The sequence below is a fragment of the Chroicocephalus ridibundus genome, chromosome 5 (assembly GCF_963924245.1).
Source record: "Chroicocephalus ridibundus chromosome 5, bChrRid1.1, whole genome shotgun sequence".
Taxonomy (NCBI): domain Eukaryota; kingdom Metazoa; phylum Chordata; class Aves; order Charadriiformes; family Laridae; genus Chroicocephalus; species Chroicocephalus ridibundus.
The window spans coordinates 36,668,117-36,690,397 of NC_086288.1; positions in this window are offsets into that span (position 1 = coordinate 36,668,117).

The window sequence follows — 22,281 nt, forward strand, 5'->3', positions numbered from 1 at the left end:
TTTTCCACTAAACTGCCATGCTATTAAAGCATTTTGTACTTGTGCTTAGATGAACAAAACCCCACCGAAGTACATAAAGAGAGCTCCGTCTATAGGCACGTAGTCCTTGCTCTGTTTTGAATTACCCCAGTGTAAATCTAGCTTTGCTTCATTAAGATAAAAGAAAATACGCTTGTAAAAATAATATAAGAACCAGACCTATAAAAAGGAATACGGTATTATAAGTTTGTGGGGTTGTTTTTTCTTTTTTTTTTTTTTAAAGCTTTTATTGATACCAATTCTATTGCTTCATTGACACACATAAGTCATATATTAGTTACACAGGTCACACTGGTGATTAAAATCTTTTAATGCAAATGTATGCTTTGCTTGTGTTGCAAGATATTTTTTTTTCAGAAAGTCTGATTTAGAATTTTATAACTGTAAATCCTTATTTTAAAATATATTTTAATAGCATTTTACATATCTCTATGCTATTCTGGCTATTCATTAGAAGTATTTCATGAGCCCAAACAATGCATACTAAAGGAAGAAGCAATAATGAATATATATTTAAGAACCTCCAAACTCATTGTAAGATGTTTTCTTTAAATGAAGATACATCTTTATAAAGAGAATTTGTGTCTCACCAGGTGCAAAACACCCATTACTATAAGTTACAAATTACTTGTAACTTACAAGAGTGTAATTAGTGGGTGGATTTTCCCGGTATTACAGGGTCAGATTGAGAGAGCATGCTCATACTCAGTAGACTGGCTTTTTTTTTTTTTCTTCCGAGTGATTTTTGTGAAGCTGTTTGAAATAGTTAATTGAGTCTTGTTAGGCTGCCTAGCTTCAGTGCCCATTGGCCTCTCTGTTTATAATTATTGTAGCAAACAAGGGCAAAATACAATAAATTACTTTTGAGTTGAAGACAGGTCTTACAAGGATGGGTACAGCTGCTGCTAATGTCAGTAATGAGATGCGTTAATGGCCCTGGGGGGAGGAGGGATGCCTTTGACTTTGATAGGTGTCTACATAGCAGCAGTTTGAACTTTTGCATATGTATAAAATGTTTAAGAAATGAAAAATAAATCCCTTTGTATTGTGCAGTCCTCAGCCCCAGAGAGAAATAATCTAAATCCGGCAGCAGATGGAGCTGATCGCCTTTTCATAGAAAAACTTGGGGAAAAATTATTTCAGGATAAATTGGAGGATTTATTTATTTTAAGACCTTGCAGTGATGGTGTTTGCTAATATAGTTGCACTGGTAACAATTATTAAATGTAAGCAAAGCAAGTGAGAATTGCAATCTTGGGATGAAATCTGGTCCCTTTTAAGCCAATGCGAGGGTAAATAAGCAGCATTACTGCAGCTTAATGTTCAGAAGTCATTGTTTTTGAGCCTCAAGGTACACTTTGAAGTTTGTGAGAAGCAGAGAAAATTATGCACGGTAATAGTTGGGTTTTCAGGAATAACCAAGCTGTGCAAGGAATTGGCTTAGCTAGATCATGATAAATATCTGCGTTGACCATGTAGTCTCTCCTGGTAGAGCTATCTTCCTTTGCAAATAATGAAATAACTGTAGGATCTGCTTCTCAAACCTGACTCTTCTGTATCTCAGGTGAGTCTCCTGAACACCAGTAGGTCTCTAGCTCTTTTTAAAAAAAATTTCTGCAGCCTTTTCAGTAGAGGGTGAATTATGAATAAAGAAGTCTAGCAGCAGAGCTAATAATTCAAACCAAATGGTGAACCAAAATTTGAAAATGCAGAAAGATGTGGTTAGGCATTACACTTTCACAAAAGGAGCAACACCTGTTTTGAGTGAGACTGAAGTGAGAAGTCTTGACAGTTTTAGGGATTTGAGAATTGGCTTTTAAGATGGTGACTGTGCCAGTTGTTATTTTCTCTGTCCTTGTAGCCAGTACAACTTGACAGTGTATGTAATAGCTTGACATTAAGTATTCTCAGCTGAGAAAACTTCACAGATCCAGATCACTCAAATCTTATTTTTCTGTTGACTTTTTCTTTTTTTTTTTTTTTAAATATATAATTATCCTCAGAAAGTGAGGTAGCGGTTAGCTTTTCAGGAAGAAATTCAGGCAGTATTGGGTGCAGCCTGATTTAAGGGCACAAGCATTGATAAACATTTATTCACTTTAATTGTTCTTATTTCTTCCATCAGACTGTTTGATTATGGGAGGTGTACACAGTGTTCATCAGTAGAAGTAATGCTGTTTTGCAGAATCTCCTTTGCAAATTTCTGTAAATCCTCCAGTTAATTCATTTATGCATTCTTCATGAATTCATCAGTGACTCTGTTGGTAGAGGAATCTAGCAAGAGGGTAGGAGGACTTGCCAAATTCAAAGAAAAGGAAAAAACAAAATTAAAGAAAAGAAGTATCATTCAGGAATCCTGATATTTCTTTTCTACAGGGATTTTTGCACTCGTTTTTGTAGGATTTGTTTACTGACTTTCTCCACTGGTGATTATAACTCAAAAATGCTGTTGAACCATCCTAACCTTGTATGCTTTCTGTTCTGTGTACAATGCTTCTACTTTTGTTTTACTGTGGAAGTTAAAAGGACTGATTTTTCCAGTCACTTTGATGTGAATCAGTTGTTACCATTACTGCTATGATTATAATACTGTGAAATTATACCTTGTCCCTGTAGTGCTTTATATCAGTAGATTTCCAGTGCTCTGTGGGAAGGTCAGCAACGTAAAACCTATGTCAAATTTGCACCTCAAGCATGAGGTCTGTGGCCATGACTAACCTGCACACAGGAGTAGGGGGTCTGTTTTGCATCAGTGGCCGACTTCAGTCTTCCTCAGATTTTGTTGTTTATGTGCCACATGCTGTTAAGGTCTGGCATAAAATAAAATCCTCACAAGAAGTTATACTATTTTTATTGTGTAAAGTTTTTGTGGAAGGTTAACTTTTATTTTTTGTTGTTGCTTTAGGCTTTGTTCTAACAGCAGGCTTTTATGCAAGAGGAGAGACTGTCCTGTCTTCCCTACTGCTGCTTGTGCAAAATTCACCCCGGTGTTGTCACCGTTCCCATACGAGTTGCTGAAAGTGCTGAGCTTTCTGAAGACTTGCAGCTCTTATAAGGTAGGAGGGTAGGACTCAGCTGCCTGTTGTGAATGGGAGGATTAGTATGCAGGAAAATAGATTTAGGGAAAAAGTGAGGAATAGGACTGTGTCCTTGGTTTCCTCTTTTGTTATCATGGGGAGCCCATAACCTGGCATGGCTGTTGTCTTGTTCAGTCAGAATCTACAGCCAGTATATCAGTCCCATGTCCTTGTCGCACTATTTTAGTTCTCTGATCCTGAGTGGTGTGCAAATACACCTAGAGAATTTCCATCTTTGTCTCATTCCAGTTTGCCTGCGTATGCAGTATTTAATGAGAAGAGCAATGCTTGAGCTATTGCATTTTGATCCATTTTACTTCTGTCCATTTTAACCTTTCCTGTGTATTCTTATATCTGTTTGTTTGCTGGCTTTATTTCTTGATTATGAAACCTTCTATGGGCTTTGGTTAGAATGCGTATGTCCATTTGCATATATGAACTTGTTCAGACAGTAAATATTAATCAATATTGAAGACTTTACAAATATTTTAAGTTAAAATAGAATGCACTTACAGCATGGAGCTCCTAATGAAGAAGATGCCCACTGGATATTTATAAATGATATGTTGGAAAAAGTCCACTTACTGAAGGGCAAGGAAATTAACTGGATGACAGACAAGGACCCTTGGCTTCTATTTCTGTGATCCAATGGTTGTTTTTCCACTGGAATCCTTTACTTATTCTGGGTTATACACAGTTATTTTGCTGATTAAGAATCTGGAGCCAAGGAAAAGGCAAAATGCTTTTATTATGCGGAAAGGCAAAATGCTTTAGTGTTCATATAGGTTTCCTTTCCCTGAAATTAATGCAATAATTTTATGAATCAGAATTTGAGCATATTTGGAAGTTAGGGGGTTATAGGAAAATAAATTATGCATATGTAAATTAAATGTCAGTCAGTAAATAAATTCTGGGCTTATAGTTGTTTATATGTTACCTGATTTTTGGACTTAGAAAGTTATTTTAACATAATTTCAAATAAATGTCGATTGATGTATTAAGCTGATGCTTTATTTAAGACTGTAAACAAAAGTATAGTTCCACTATTATGCTGTGGTCCTAGTGGTGGCTTTAGGTGGTGTAAACCAGGAGGAGTTCTGTTTAAGTGAGTGTGGAATTATACTGATGCAAAACTAATGCCATGGTGAGCGCAGCTGTGTGTTGTATATTTATCTTAGTTATGGACCTTGAACTTGCATCTACAGCTTGTGAGGGAGAAGGAAGAAATCCCATTAGAGCTTCTAGTTTTCTTCTTGCAAATCAGTACTGTCATCTCTCTCAAAGACCATACATGGCAGTGCAAGTAGAGTTTCCCAGACGATTAAATTACATTGTTTTGAAAAATTTAGATGATGTCAGGAACTGTTGCACAAAGAAACAAATTTCCATTAATGACTCAAATATTTATTGTATTGGGGGTAATTTAAAACATAATGACAGCTTACTTCATTCTTTCTCTGTTAGCAAAACTTAATCCTAGTTTTCGAAAGGATACTGCCAATTTTGAGTCTTAAATTCTGACTTGTTTTGGTTCATGAGGATACTGCACTGCTCTTCTAATTTTCCCAGGAAGTAGAAGCTTTATAGGTCATATTTTTATACAGCAGTTTCTTAATGATACGGTTAGCATTCCCTGTTCTATATCTCATGGTTTGTTATATGTAACTGAGCACAAAGAAGAACTGGAGAGGCAATTTCTTTTGAAAATCCTGATAATGGCAAGCGTTACGTGTTACCTTCTAGAGAGGAAAACTTTCATTTAGCTCAGCTTTTCCCTGGGACATTGAGAATTCATGCAATTTGAAGACCTTCATCCCAGAGATCATTGAAAATGTCATTCTTTAAAAAGGATTTGAAATACATTGTGCTTTTACAGAAATCATTTGACATTTTAATTTTTCTCATGTGCTTTTTTTAGTGCATTTTAATTACCAGGCTAGCCATGAACACAGCGTTTATAGTGCATTTGTTGCCATAGCTAAGTATCCAAAGAGTATAAAAACACAATGTAGAAGAATTTGAGGGAAAGTATTACTTAATATTAGATCTAAAGGATTTAACATCAAATTTAACATCTACGTTTAAGTCTCAGTTAAGGTAAACAACATTACTGTAATACTTTTTTTAAAAAACTTTTCTTAAATAGATTGAGGTAATTCTTAAGAGAACATATTGTCTGAAGAAATAAATATGTATTTAGAAGGTGTTCAAGCTAAAACTACATGAAAGCTACATCGTAGCTTTTTATACTTTGAGCCTATCAGCCTCATCTAGATGTCTGTGTGAAGTAACCAGTGTGTCTCTGGGTTGTAATACTGCTGGTGAAATGTAGCATCTTAACTCTGTTTTTTGTTGTTGTGGGGTCATTTGTGGAGAATACAGGTATGATATTCATGGACAGATGTGAATGTGTGGCTGCGATCAGTACATGCTCTGGATTCTTTGACTAAGAGAAGCAACTAGTTCTGCTAGTTGTTCATGGCATGCTGCCATTTGTTCTGGGGTAGAGAACTGCTCTTTATTGACAGGTTATTCTGTACACATACATAGCATTTTTATTTTGTGGCTGAGATGCTTATCCTTCCATTTAACTTGAACAGAATTTCTTTTTGGGGTGGTTAAAGAAGTTGGAGTAGCCTTGCTAGCAGGCTAGAGCCAGCACCCGACACATATATTCATTTGTTTGACCATGAACGTACAACAAAAATGTTAGTATTTTCTGTGCTCAGAGACAGTTTGTCTCATTGAGTTATTCATACGTAAGTATTGTGAGATGACTGAAAGCTTCGTGAAATTGACTGATGTATAGTTTGAGCTGAGGAGAATTGCAGGTGTGTTTGGAGTATGTTTCTTAAATCACTTAATTTTGATAAAAAAAAAGAGAGTATTTTTTTCAGTTACCACCACCATTTATTCCTAGCCAAAGTGAATGCAAAGAGAGTATAAAGTGCTACTGAATTAGATTTCACGTTTGTAGACTGCAGAAGGAAATGAGCACTAATGAGTGCTTAGGAGTTTGTTATTATGTACCTTTGTGGCCCAGTATTGGGAAGAATACGCATCACCTGAAATGTGGTCCATATTTAAAGCACAGACTGGCTTGCCCTAGCAATTAAATAGCTGAGATGTTATTTGCCTTAACAGTTTATTGTAATTTGGAGCCAATGTTATGGTGAAGTGTGTGCAATTAAAATGGGAAACTAACTGCTGTGGCAGGAGATGCTTACCTAAGTCCAGCTTCAAGCGTTCTTGGGAACTCATTCTACCCAGCAGCCCTGCCAGATTACACTCTAGCCTAGCTAATTATACAGGCAATCTGCCTTCAATTGTGCTGGGCAGGGTTCAGCGCTGAGCTTAAATTACCAGAGGAGTTTCTCTTTCTATATAAAGAGGAGTGTATTAGGTTGGAGCCCGCAACCACAGTGCCTCAGCTGTAACCTGTGAATTCTTCTTTGCCATGTGGTAGGCAGGCTATGAAGCAGAAATAGAATGCTTACCAGCAAGGCAAAGGCTTGGAGTACACTTCTCTTTCAGGCTGGTCTCATAGCAGTGGGAGAACTTTATTCAGACATCCTTGGGTTTGAGTTTGTGTAGACTTGGGTTAATTTTGCTCCTTTGCTTGAACTTTATTAAAGGGAATTTAATAATTCTCATGCTTCTGTTCTGAGTGTGATGCTGCATAGTCAAAGATATCCTCTGGGTCATGGAGCAGGTGGGGAGCAACAGAGGTAGCCAGCTGGGCAGGGAGGCATTGCAGGGAAGCATGGCTGGGGAAATGGTCACAAAGCCATGATTTCCAGGTAGGCCTGGCCTGGCTGTTTCTCCAGTGCATTCCAGGAAAGGAATTCTCATTAGGGTGGGTTGAATTTATCCCTTTATATGCATTAAAAAATACTTTCTTGATGGAGGGAAATGCATTGAAGGGAGAGAGATTTCTGCCTGCCCAGACAGGATATGGCCCCTTCAAGAGTCTCGGTTATGTCCTGCAGCAGACTTGGCAGCCACCTGTGTCACTGGTGAGCAGCTGGTGCAGCCATCCCATGCTCAAGAGATATCAGGTGACACACAGACAAAAATGGAGACATTCATTGTTTTGTTTGGATGTTAGGACAAATAGCTGATACTTTATCATTTTTCTAATAGATTTTCCTTTTTATCAGTGTTGACCCTTTTAAGGACTGCAAAATTAAGGCTTAAGCTTAATGCCATCTCACTTGAAAGCCAAGTATGCAGTGTACTATGTTTTCCTTGCTAATTAGAAGAATATACCATCGGTCTGCAGTGTTTTGAACACCTCTATTTCTAATAATCTTGGAAAGGGGAACCTCTTGCAAATTAAAATATGAAGACAAAGACCAGCATCAGGTCTTTTTGCTATAATCTAAGCATGGCTCTTTCTGAAATTGTGGATATAGTGTCTAGCCAAAATAGCAAGAACTACTGCACCATGAAAACTTGTTAAGTCATTGATAAGTTGCACACCCTTCTGTCTTGCCTGGTTAGCCTTCCTTAAATTCATTAAAAACCCCTCAAGTGGCTTTAGCCTCTGACTTTTTTTTTGTTCTTCTGGATTAATCCTGCAGTTATTGAATTACCACCTCTGGGGACTAGGAAGAGAGTATAACAAGATGATAAAAATCTAAAAATGTCTCCATTGCTCGCCAAGTGAAATATCGCTACAAATGCATTTGGTTCATTGAAGTATCAAACTACAGATTGTTGAAGTAGCTTTCAGTAATTGTGAAGAAGAAAGATGAAGTGGTTTGAATACGAGTTTAGCACTTGAATACTCGTTAGTCATCAGAGATGACAAAGTTTGACTTCACAACTTAGTCCTTTATAGTTCAATTTGATTCTTGTAACCATTCTGAAGACTGAAAATGTCAGGGCAGCAGCTGTATCGCTAACCAAAACGTGGTACTAAATTGGATGCTCAGTGGACTGCAGTCTTATGTAGTCCTTGTAGGAACAAAATCTTGAAGATAAGCAGTCCCACTAAGTTGGGTAAGAAATAATTGAAAAGGATGATTAATTTGTGATTTCTTTTCACTTTCATTTTAAATAAATTACAGTGGAGGCAATTAAAAAATTCTTCCCATGTAATAAGTTAAGTTGATGAATTGTGGTGGAGCAGAAATGGCTTAGATTTATTCTGGGTAAGTACAGTCTGTCAAATTAAAGTTAGTCGTATATTTTCTAATAGGCTTTCAGTAAACAAAGAAGCCTCACTGGGACTGGTTTTATAAACGCTGTTTGTAAGTGATTTATCTTCACCTCACTCTTTGAGGGTCTTGTCCAAGAATTAAGCGCAACTTTTACCTGATATTATTTCAGGAAGGAGAACCGTCAATACCTATTAGTCAGTGAGTTACAGACAAAAGACATTCCTTTGCTGAATAGTTTTAATCTAATTAAAAGCTATTTAATGAACTGTTTATAATATCTCAGTTACCACTTTTGAAAGTACTATGAGCAATGTTACTTTTCTGCACTGCAGGTACTTAGCAATAGTCATGTGGTGTGCTAAAATCCCATGGAGGTATATAAAGAATTACAATAGCTTCATTGTGTTAATTTACAGGAGAAACTAAAAAAAATTTTTTCACGGAGGATCATTTGAGAAGGATATTAGAGCGGGGACTGAATAAAAAAATTTGACCTTAAAGAGTCTCCATATGTAGCTGTTTGGGTGGCACTTTTGGAAATTCTGATTTGAAGCCTCTGGAGACTCTCTATCTCTTATCACGAATTTCTAGTCCTGAGGACTTTTGCATCTTTACTAAACACAAAGACAAACTAATGGTATACTATGGAATTAATTTACTATAGATTAATGGAACTATAAAACAAGAAGGATCAAAAGTAAGGTTCTTACAAGAGGACTTAAAACAGTGTATAATTTCATCAAATGTCAGCAAATTCTCATTAACTGGTAGCTAAAGGAGGACTGAGGTGCCGCAGCCAATAGCATAGTGTCTTGGGTATTATGGACACATTCAGGTCTGTTCCTGCTGTGAGCAAGGAGAGAAATCCTCCAGGAAAGCCAGTGGCATAGAAGAGGGCAGTGCAGAGTCAGCAACTCTGGTTTCATTGCTTTTCAGTACTCTACCACTATGGAGCAAAAATTTACTTTTTCACAAATTTCTCTGTTTTAAAAGCTTAGCTTGATCAACCAGGAAAAAAGAAATCAAACCCCAACAACCAAACTAAACCCCCAAGGCCTTTTATTTTTAGTTCTTATCTGGTGGGGTTCCCACTCTTCCCCTCATCCCTCCCCACCCTGTCCCTAGTCCTACAAAACTTGATTTTACCCAGTTTCTGTGAACAGCAAGTGAGCTTTGTGACAGTGTTTTTTATATTGTGTCAAGCTTAATATCTGAATTTCAGATTTAACTAAAATTGACTTTTTCTTTCCTGTCCTAGGTCTATACTGTACCTATTTCCAGAAGAAAAGTCTTAAGTTTAGAGTGGCAACTCAAATTTTCATCTCCAGTTTCTTCCCTGTGAAGTGGGCATAGATTTCAAAGAGACCAGTGCGCCTAGAAATATGTACAGACTAAGAACTGACAGAAGGCAATATTTCCATTTGCACTTCCTCAGTCTCACAGGTAAGTCTGACTATTGGAGAGATTTATCTAACTCTGTAACTTCTTAACGTGCCATGTGCCAAGAACTATCAGTTGTGACTGCTACTTTTGTTATTCCTTGTGCTGCCTGCTGACCTAGAGTTCTGTGTGGGTTAGGACTCTGAAGACTCTCCTGGCTCAGCAGTCTGGAGTATCGCATCTCAGATGCTGCCCAGTTATCCCTTTCCATATTCCTCTTATTCTGCTGTTATTCTAATGTGCCTGTGAAGAGAGTTCCTAAGCCTATACCTCCCTCCATAAGGGCAACTGTCCCAGTCAGGCTGGCAGTACTGCAGTGTCTGCACAAATAAATGTTTTGCATTATCTTTTCAGTGCTGCAGTTCTTAAAATGGATTCTTCTTATTAAATCAACACCATAGAAATAAGTGCTTTAACCACTGCCATAATCTCATTAACTTTTCTTGCCACTGGAATAGACATATATATTTACAGTGTTCTGAAATAGATAAGAAAGTTAACAGAAGGTGAAAGTAACAAGAAAACCATAGAGACGAGTAGTATTTAACTTCCTTAAAGTGTGATTATCTGTAGAACCCTGTTAGCTAGAGCAGATATTGAAACAGAAACACCTGGTATTAAGTAGGTGCTTTATAATATATAAAACGGATGTAATGAGCGTGTTTGTAAAAATGGTAGGTGAGGGAATGGCTTAAAGCTGTATTAGGGGAAGTTCAGATTGGCTATTAGGAAAAAGATCTTGAGGGTGGTCAAGCATTGGAACAAGCTCCCTAGGGCAGGGGTCATGGCCCCAAGCATGTTGGCGTTAAAGAAGTGTTTGGACAATGCTCTTTTTAGGGTGCCCTGTGTGGTTTCAGGAGTTGGACTCGATGATCCTTGTGGGTCCCTTCCAACTCAGGATATTCTATGATTCTGTATGTGCATACTGTTGAATTTTCTCCTGGAACCCTCTCTTCTCAAATCTTTATGCATATGTCACCAGTCTGTAATACATTTCAGAGTATTCAATGCAGGAATTTTCTGCCGTCCTATTTGTGATTCTGTAACATATCACAGTTAATGCAGAGCTTATATTAATTTATACACTTATATATAAAATGGCAATTAAGAAAATGATGTGTTTTACCTTTTTAAATGCATTAGTAGAAGAGGAGGTAAGAAGTAGGAGTCAGCGCCATGTGACTGTTCTGCTGTCTTTCAATAGCTGATGTGTGCATAGTTTATTGCAATTATTTCCCAGTGCTGTGTTAGGATCATTTTACTATGTCTTCATGGAAGTCTTGCCCTTCACTAAAATAATAGAAGATCTGTTCTTCTCTGTTGTCAGCCCCTGACTGCGAATTGGACAACATACTTGTTCTGCCTAGCAGGGACTCCCTCAAACACGTAGCACGTAGCTGTATAAGAAATTAAAGGTTTATTGCCCCCAAACTAGGGCCATATATTTGTACTGTTGAAGTCGACCTATTTTCTGGGAGTACAACAGACCAGTTGGAGTTTATTCCTATGTTTTGCCTTAAAATTTGTGATAGTCTTTTCTATCAGACAAGATGTTCTATTGTTAGTGGGTTTTTTGAGGTAATAAGGTATTAATAGCGCTGAAGAAATTTGTAGAGTTCTTCAAAACTTTCTCCATTTTGTGGATTAAAATGTGAGGTTTGAATTAGAATACATGGGTTATTTGTCCTTTTTTAGACTGGCAAGGACAGAAGTAAATCACACTTCTTGTGAATTAATTCAATAGTGGACTGAGAGATGCATGACACAAGTAGGCTGATATTGAAAACTGTCTTGTAACTTCCTGCTGTGCTTCAGCCCATCAGAAGCTTCTCCTGTTGTGTTCGCTGCCTCCTCTCAGGGGAGGAGAACTTTTGTGCAGGTACCTGTCTTGGTGAAGACTCCAGTCTCAGTGGAAAAAGGTTACCAGATTCTTATGTTAGAAAGCGATGAATTTCTTGCATACAAAGTCAACTTAATACTTTCGAATGCTTATCTGATTAGTAACAGTACATTTTGACAATAATAGGATTATTTAAATTGTAGTTTAAAGCTCCAGAGGTTAAATCCTCTGATTTGTTTATTCACCATTCACATGCACATCTTAGGTTTCAGTTATTATTTTTTTCACAACAGTTAAAATCAGGGCAGGGCATAGGATCAGGGCAGGGCATAGGTAAAAGGCAACTGTTTCTTTTTTTTTTTTCCGAATTATTTGCTTACATAATTTTCTGAAGAGAGTTGAAGGTACTGGTATTCATCATAGAGATGACAGTCATGCCCACATCATTTGTACTTGTTATGGTAGATCTAACAAAGATGAGGAAGACTAAATGAGAAAAGGGACAAAATCTATTAACTTACCGTAGCAAAGTAATTAAAGCTGTGTAAGTGAACAGGTTATCACAGTGTCATCTGATGTAATGGACAATTTATCTTGTAACCATGATGAATGCTAATACTATATTCCTTTTGTCCTTGTTTGTGTTGACAGGAAAAGAGATGCTATTGTAATTAAGGGGAACTCTTCATCTTGAGCTGCTCAGAGAGCAGTAGAGTTTTTATATATGAAACGTGTGTCCATCTGGTGATTCCAGCCTCCCCATTCCGTTTGTTTGCTTGTGTGTTTTCACTAGCTTGTTTATATATCTAGGAATGAAATACTACTAAAATTCTCAGTGTCCTTGTTTCTAAGCTGTCAGAAATCGATAACATTTTCATTCCTTTGCATATTATAAAATATTTTTATGGATATTTAACTGAGAATTTGTTGTTTCCAAGAACTTCAGTCTCTATTGTTGCAAAGAAAATTGGCAAAAAGAGCTCTTTTTGCCAAATAATGCTCCAGGCTGTATTGATTTATTTGGAAATGTAAAATTGTTTAAAGTATGCCTACATTTAATTCATAATGTTGTAGAACAGCGTGAACCAAATTTATGTTGTTGTGCTACAATTTGTGCAAATATATATATACACTAGAGAAGAATTTGGCTTTCAAGAGTAACTTATGTGAAAGGAGTATAAAGAAATTAAGTTACTTATGGCCATTAAGTATAGATCCCATAATATTTTTCACATATTAGTAATTATTTTGTTTTAGTATTTTCTACAATATTCATCAAACACAAGAGGGAAGCTGTGGATTGCAACTTCACAGTCTTAGGCCCAGTTTTGTAACTTTCCACATATCTAAATTTATTTGCTCTCAGTTGTTCATTAATAATTTTGTTAAATTTGAAAGGTTTCATAGTCTATAAAGCACTATACGCTTTGGAGTTATTAATACTATCAGCACTAGACGATTTTAATCGGCTATCTTAATCACTTGTTGGGTACAATAACTTTACAGTGTTGACTGATTGTTTAGTAGCTGAGAGTAGGTGGTATGAATGTTTCATGGTTTCTTGAGATATTTATCTAATTTTTTCAGATTCTGAATTATATCTTCATCCATGCCCTTTAAACAGCAATGAATGTGACATTTCTATTCCCTTTTATTTAACATAACGTGTCTTCTTTATTCAAAATTCCCAAATGTAAAAAGAAACACGGGGGGGTGATTGTGAAAACAGCGTATTTGAGTGTGCCAAGGTGTAATGGGTTGACTCTAGCCAGCAGCTAGCTTACTTCCTCCCCAGTGGGATGGGGGAGAGAACTGGAAAGGCAAAAGCTGAGAACTCCTGGGTTGAGATGAAGCAGCGAAGCTGCGTGCACAAGCAGAGCAAAATAAGGAATTTGTTCACTGTTTGGCATTGGCAGGCAGATGTCTGGCCACTTCCTGGAAAGCAAGGCCTCAGCATGCATAATGGTTACTTGGGAAGATGAAAGCCATAACCACAAACCCTTTCCTCCTCCTTTCCCCGAGCTCTTATTGCTGAGCACAATGTCGTGTCGGAGGGAATGTCCCTTTGGTCAGTTTGGGTCTGCTGTCCCAGCCGTGTCCCCTCCCAGCTTCTGGCACGCCTCTGGCCTATTCGCTGAGGTAGGCAGAGTGGCAAAAAGGAAACCACAATGCTGTGCAAGCCAAAACACTGGTGTGTTATCAACACTGGTTTAATCGCAAGTCCAAAATACGGCACCATATGGGCTGTACAGGATTAACTCCATCCCAGCAAGAGCCAGTACATCAGGGAAGGCGTTATTCAGAGTAGTTTGCTTTCTCCCTGTAATAAAGTTATTAACAACAGAAAATGTGAAGATCTGTATGTTATAAATATGACATCTGCTTAAAACTCTGCCGCCTCCTTGCTAAAAACGTGTTAGACTAAAAGGAGGGAACTGTAAAAACAGGTATGCACTTTTTTAAGAAAAAATTAACTGATGGATTGTCTTGAGCTCCGTGGCTGTGCCACCATTAAGGAACTTAGACTGTTTTCAGCCTTGCTGTTGTTTACTTCTTTCACATCAAAATCAATATTAGTTGTCAATGTTGAATTAGCGTGATTTGTAAACATGCATTTCACATTATGTTGGCCTTCTGTTAATTTCATTTGTGATTATGTGTAATATTATATTGCTTTGTATGGAATTTTTTAAAACAACAGATGGAGGTTAAAAAAAAAAAAAGAAAGGATTTATTAATAAATATTTTCCTAAAACTAACCCACTGAAGAATTTCTGGCTTCATGTGAGTACTAGAACCAAAGGAGGAAGAGGGAGAAAATAATGGATCAAATGCTGTGCTTCTGTGCATACAGTTTTGTTTTTACCTGAATATCTACTTTATGGTAGAATGAAGTTTTGCTTGGTTTGAAGGAGCAGGAAAATGCAAGGATGTATATAGCTCTGACTTTGGACTCTTTCTTTGCTAGTTGTTTTTAAGTCCTGGCAGGAGGTTGCCATGCATGAGTTCTGTTGATACACAGCCACCTTTCATGCCTGTGGATATTTTGTGTTCTGAAAAAGGTGGCTAAGTCAGATGGTTTTAAAATTCCATGGAAAAAAAATTATCATCTTGGTGATGTAAAGGCCATAATGCAGAGAACAGACTCTTAGGTCCCACAAACACACTTTCCCACATCAGTAAACCATTGTGTGGTTTGAGTGGTGAGATTTGCCTGCTGCTTATAGCATGAATGTACAGGGAAACAATTATTTTATTAATCTATAACTTTGACTTTGCAAGAGGTCTAGTAGTAAAGTAAAGGGTACATATAGTCCAGTATTGTTGACTTCAGTATTCATGTTTTTGCTTATTGGCTGAATTTCTGTCTGTGGCAGTCTTCTGTCTCTGTGATCAGGATGTAATTCAAGATTTATTCATCCTGTCCCTCTCCAGATTGTTGCATGCAAACCAACAAAGAAACCTAAATCAGCTAAAATGTCTCATTTTGCTAATAAGAGTCCTTGTTAGGTTTCATCAAAAGTAGTGCAGTATTTGTCCAAGATCAATGTAATAACTTTCTAATTATAACTTAAATGACAATTCCCTGAGATGGTGAAAACTAATGCCAAAGCCATCCAAATGACATCCAAATCCAAATGACATCCAAATGCAACACCATATCTTGCTACTTTGGTATTAGGTTATGTTTAACTTTATAAACCCATAAAATAACAAATAAATACATAGCCCTCCATCTGCTGTTCGCCATCTCAAAAGACTTGTTGCATTGCAAATAGGATGATGAAGCAGCACAGCGTCATATTAAGAGGAATAGAGATGTTTTACTTTTGGTTATGTTTGATGCTGTCTTTGGTTTCAGTTCAGTGAGAAATGTTTAAATCTACCTTCTTCATGCAGTCACTTGTGTCAGCAGGTAGGGATGGCTTGCAGAATCTGGGCCCTTGTTTGAAAGAAGAGTTTCTGTGAGATTGGGTTGTAGTAAACTTATGTTTAACCCTTTTGACTTGCCTATGTCATGGTAAGAAAAAAATATTCTTAAAGGCTTGAATTTTGAGCATTACAAGGAAATTCTGTATTACATGCCATGTAGTCTATTTGATAATCTCTATTACTGCTGTTAAAGCATTGGTTTTTTCTTTTCTTTCCCTTAAGCAGTTATAATATCTCTTGATTTTCTCTTAGCATTATCATCAAGGCCGTAAACTAGGGCTCTATCAGGCCAGGCAAATAAAATGTGCTATTGCACACTGTCACAAAGAGATGAAGTGTCATTAAGCTTGGCCAAATGCATTTTTCCCAGAAGAGAGGATTAACAAAGAAATGAACCATATATGAGAGATGTTGGTTACGCTGCTCGTTTTATTTTTTAGAAAGTTTTTAGATGATGATATTTTGACAAACTGAATAGAACCTGTATAGCTTTTAACAAATGATAGGAGAACAAGCTTATAAGCGATTTTTCTATTGTTTTTAAAAACTCTTAATCTCTTTAATTGTAGCTAAACATTGCCTTTTTCATAAAGGACCACATGCCTTGTCCCGCACATGTGGAATTCAATTTAAATCATGTTTCTTTTAACCTATAATTAAAAAAAATATTGTTTTAGACAGAGCCTTAAAATTTTCACAAAACCACCGAGAGTATATCTTACTGAAGTTTACTTATGAGACATTATAATATGTTCTATTTTGAGTTCCGTTAAATCAAGTAAGTGTACAGGAGGAATAAGCTGTTGCCCCAGGTGGAGAATTGGCCCTTACTGTCTTGCTGCATATGCTCATTTGTCTGTCTAGAAATAAAAATATTTGTATACTGTAAATATGATTACTTTATTTCCTATTTTACTTTCCAACAAAATGTTTTTGTTATATTTTTCTTCTGTTCTTAGCAAAATTATGAAATTGCTGGCTCATAAGGCTGCTAGAGCTGTGTGCTGGTGAAATTATATATATTACTCTTCCCACTTTCTTTTCATTGTAGAACATAAAGGACGCATTTCAGGTGGCCATGCTTAATTAAGCCTTCAGTATTTGAGCAAAGAGTTGATTTGCACACTTGAATATATTTTGCACCTTATTTGATCACTAACTAATCAGCACATACAGATGGCAATCAGATTTCTGATCTGAATACACAAATAGTAGCTTATGAATGCAAGCAAGGGCTATGAAGCTGCAGATTGGGAACACTACTCAGTTGGAATTAAAAATTATTAATATATCTCCTGTGATTATGAAAGTGGAGGAAATGAGGGTTTTTTCATTAGTACTTTGAAAGGACTTGCTAATTTATTCATATGTGGAAGATGTTGGTGAGAAAGTAAAAATTGGCCGAGGACTGACTCCAACTCTGTATCCTAATTTTTTATTTTTAAACTTTATCTACAAGAGCGATATACATCTTATCACTTACTGAGGAGCAAGTGAATGGAATGAGTACTTTCAAAGTATGTTTACCCTTTCTCAGTCTTTCACCTTCCCTGTGAAAAGGAAAAGTTTGTGTGCACACTACGTGAAGGGGCCCACGTGGTCTTGTATATTCCATAGATCATTGAGGTTCTAACATTGTAATGGATTCTTGCTTCCTAATTGCTGTAACTTTTGTTAGCAGTTAAACAATCTGTATGGATGGGTCTGAATCCCATCTTCAGACAAAATGGCTCATTCCATTTGCCATTTTCCTCTTTCTCCTTATTTTTTTCTGTGTTAATAGATGAGCTGGTAAATTGTAACTGAAAAGCATGCCATTTTTTCTAGGGTACTCTGTTGTGCTGTACCTTCTTATACGTGTTCAGTCTCTTAAAATAATTAGTAAGCTAAAAGCTCTTCGTATTTTCAAATTTGAGTATGTAGAGCAGCCGCACCACAGTGTAATGTACGCAGGTTCAAAATAGTGAGATTGTAGGAAAAATTGATCTTGATTCTTTATAATGTAAGTTATTGGTGACACCTTGATTTCAGGTTTAGTTCCTTTGCTTACTGGACCTGAAGAGTCCAGCTTATTGCTCTGATTAAAACGTTCAAAGTAAAATTCTTTGACTCCTGAATTGGACAGTCAGGAATATCTAGAACATCTAAATAATTTTATATGATCTTAAGAACAAACTTTAGAACTATATGAAAAAGTCTGTTAACTGTTATCCTGGGAGAAAGGTCAAGCTCTGTGTTTTTACGCACTGTAACACTTACATTTCTTTTTACATTTCTTCTAAAGGATTATAGGCTTTGAAGGCAGTAAGGAGGGGGGAATTAAGTACAATAGAGGTGAGGTCCAACAGCAGTTTGTGTGAGAAAAGCATGGATCAGTGGATATTTTATAATCCAAGTACCTTGTCCAGCCCATTACAATACGGATTTGAAGGGGCAGAGGAAGCTCTAATCATTCTGCCAGTGAGACGAAGTTGAACTTTTAGATTACTGTTGCTGTCAATATTTCTTCAAATATTTCTATATTGTCTTGTAAAACATTGTATTTTTGCTGTCTATTTCAACAGCTTTTGAGAGTGAGGAGCATTAGGCTGCTTTACTTGTCAGTCATGCAAGTAGCATTTTTTGAAAGTTTCTAAACAGCGAGCCTAAAAATGTCTTGACTTCTAGAGTTACTTTTTTTTCATCTTGTTGTTCAGTGGTCCATAGCCACTTCAGCCAAGGAAGTGATTTCTTTCCATGAATGTTGTCAGCTATAAAACTCGGGCTATTGACCTATCAGCAGAGTTCTCCCTGAAAATAATTAAACTTCAGAACTCTGTTCTTTCAAGGAACTTGACCTGTAACTGGCTTGACCTTTGATTGACTCCCCAGCCTGCTTTGCACTTAACTGAAGTTTTTGTGATGGTAACATCATTAAGGATACAATTTCCTTTCCTTCTGAAATATCATCTACATTGGCAAAAGCCTTCCTACAAGCATTTTCATATGTGCGAAAAGCCACTTTGTTAAGGGAAAACACTGATGTTGCTTGTTGCATTAGGGTATTCATTAGATATGCTGCAGTGATAAAATGAAACGGTCCCTGCGTTAGGTGAATCTACTGGGCATATTTCTTATGACTAGTGAGGTAGTAATCCAGCATTGTAATCTGGCCAGCATTTTAATACTTGTGTACTTTACTGTAAAGGTTCCTTTGATATGCAAACTATGTTTTAGTAATCCTTTATATTGCAAAACAAGCTGCTGATGATTTTTAACAGAAACAACTGCATAGCTGTTTCATTACTAGAAGTTCACTCAGCAGCAGCCTATAACACAAGATTGTTTCTCATGTAAAAATTGTAAGATAAATGGGTTTTATATGGTATATTATTCAATTTACTTTCCTATTAAATGGGGTAATCAAGCAGAATAAGGCAGCTTTTCAAAATAACAAGATTCTTTCATCAGAATAGACATTTGTTTTAAATAAGTCATTAATCATGTAATTAAAGCACTTATTAAGAATATTCTTCGATTTGCTTTCCTTTGTCTAAATTCAATTTAGGAGAGAGGCTATGATAAGAGATTGATAAAGCTATTTATTATAAAGGAATAAATATTGCTGGTATTTTGTATATCTCTTGCTATTCATCATCTGTGTTCCATTTTACTTATTGGACCAAACCTTTCAAGCTCTGGGGTAGATTGGTTTAATATTTTCTTTTTTGCTAACTCAAATACTATGGGACTAGTCAAATTCATTTAAAATACTCACACCTGCATCTTTAAACAGAGGTGTGAGTGAGTGCTCAGAGCTCCAGGGCTCTGGGGTTCTCCAAAGGCCTTTGCTGTTCCCCATTAGCTTTGCTGTGGTGACCACATTATATACAGCCTGTGTAAGTGCACACGTAGTCTCCAGTGCCTGTACCAGAGCACTGAATCTGCCCACAGTTTAGACTCTGTGTTGTTTTTTGGGTGGGGGGAAGCACCTTCTGCATGTGAACCTCCTGCTGCCTGGAGCACGACCTGCTTTTTCACAGGCCACGGAGTAGGAGGCTTGAAGTTCAGAGATGTGAAACTTAAATTATGGCGACGCTGTAGAAAATGAAATCTAGAAATAAGAATAGTTCCAATAAATTGTCTTTTAGATGATTAATTAAAAGACTGGGGTACTGGTATCAGCACACATTTCTATACCCTGCTGTTTGAACTGCTTTTTGTCTCTCAAATTTGAGCACGTAGGGAATTGGGGAAGAAGTGCAGTGAGTCACCACTACAGCACACAGAAGCTTCATGTGAGCATCCTGCAATGGGCTATGCCTGGTCACTAATTCTACGCTGTCCATCTCTCAGCCTTCTTTAACTGATGCTAGGATGCTAGGTGTTTACATTTTCAGGATCGAGGCTTCTGCTTATATGCAAAAGCATATGACTTTTCTTGTTTGCCCTTTTTCTTTCTCACTTGCAAGCAAACCACACTATTTTTCTCTTTGCTTGAATAAAATAAAAGATCTAATAATACACTCCACCCTCTTAATTCTGGGGACAGGTACGAATGAGAAGTTTGCAAAATATCTCCCTTCCTCTATCCCTACTTCCACAGACACACTTCAGAACTGGAGCTTCTGCTTTCATAAATTTTAGAAAAATTGATTTCTTTTCACTAAAACTTAAAGGCTCAAAATATAACAAATAGTTCCCATATGAAATCTCACAAAGCCACTGCAGGGTGAGAAGATTTTCATGTGACTGTAAACATATCTTATTTTTCCGTGGCTGAGCAGCACAGAAGTATAAAATATTTATTTTATCTCTTAAGCTGTTATCAGCTAAAAAGGACAAAAAAATTTAAATCTTTGTAGTAGGTTTTCAGACTCTAATTGTATTTCAGAAGCATAACTCTTAAATGGAATTCTTGTCTAAGAGTCTTAAGCTCAACATTTTAAAATCTAAATGTAAACCAACACTTCATAGATGTAAATTGTGAAAGGGTTTTTTGTTACTTTCTTGCTTTCCCAGCTTTGAAATTTTACCTCGAGGTCAAGTTAGAAAAGGGCTGTACATGGACAGGAGTAAGTTGCTGGAATCCAGTGTAAATTTAAAACAGACAGCCCCTGCACAATTAAATGGTGTTTACAGACAGGGTTACTAACATCACTTTATAAAAGCTTCTGATAAAAAGAATGTGACACTCCAACACTACAGACCAGAGGAGGATAAAGAACAGAAATTTGTCTGAAAGGCAAAACAGCTCCTTGGTGCAAAACTGGACAGTGGTGCGTCATAAGTCAAGGTCTTGCAGGTGTTGACACTCCCTCTTCTCTTCCTCATGAACACAGAGACCAATTCACAATAACCACAGATACTCTCTGCAGGAATCTATGGCTGTAGGCCGTTTTTTCCTTTGCTTATCCCTGGTATATGTTGTCTCAATTTTGGTAAGTTGCATTGATAGATCTGACAGTGACATGTGTTCCACAGGGCTGTTTTAGTTCAGCAGGTGTATGCTAGAGTGGATTAAGTTTTCTTATATGCCCAGCTAATCAGATCTAAAAAACAGTAAAAATGGGATTCCAAGTCAAATGGTCAATAAGTATTTTCTAAGGTAATTTAATATTTTTTTTTTAAGGCTATCCTGTTTTGTGATAAAGGTGATACCATTACAATTAGGTGGCAATATTTATTAAAATAACTTTCAGAGCCACACAAACCTGTAGGAGAGCTGTAGCTCACCACTCCTTGGGATGCCTCCCTTGTGGTGGCTGCCTCTGAGCTCCTCGTCCGGATCCATGCACTGGATTAGGGTAGTTGTGCACCTTGGCTGTACTTGAGGCTTTGGCTTGTGTACAGGCTGCTAGTTATGACTGGACTTGATGATTTGCCTATTATTATGTTATTCTGCTTTTATTGGTATTGTCCAGTATTACAGTCAAAGCTTAGAACTGGATTCCTTTTGTTTGTTAGGTGAGATTTTTTTTTGAAACTCTTCACTGTTGCTTTCATGTCAGGCAGTGATTCTTGCTGATGCTTGAACATCTCGCGTGCAGAATGACATAAATGGCAGTGCTAAAGCCTTGTTCTGGTACTATTTGTTGGAGATGGAAGCTGTGTGATGTGTCTATGAATCTAAGAACTCCCTTGAAAGCACAGAAGTGAAAAGAAACAGGTTGGTGATGGCTCTGCATGTGTATTTGTAGAGGGCTGCCCTAGGGAAGCATGATGAAGCCACAGAGTCTCTTAACTAGGGGAGATGAGGCCATTAGCTATGTCAGGGCACACTGATAATTCCTCAGAATTCATACTGGTAGCAATGCACTGTTTATCAACTGCTGATGGCCCAGCTGTCACCCTCATGGCGGAGCGTATTTGCTCTCCAGACAGAAACTTGTCCTATTAACTTAGCCTTGGATTTCAGTTTACAGCACACTGGTCTTCAAAGATGGCAGTAAATTCTGTTGATGGAGCGCAGAGACTGTGTTCCAGAGACCAAACTCGCATCTAACCCCTCCCAAGGGACCTTACTGTGGCTCAGAGCTTCATGCTGATGCAATGCACAGCCCAATTCACGTTTTAAAAATGATTGGTTTATTATTGCTGTGCTGAAACAATTTGACTGGTTTAAAAGGAAAAAAATGAAATAAATCTGCAGCCAGCATTTTAAAATTGCAGGAAAAAATGGTCTAAAAATATGAGGACTTGTAATTCTTTTATATTTTTCTATTTTTCTGTGGTCACTTTCCATACACTCACGGGGAATTATTTCTCCCTACAGCTGTTTTGTGATATAGAAACAATTTTTTCTGTA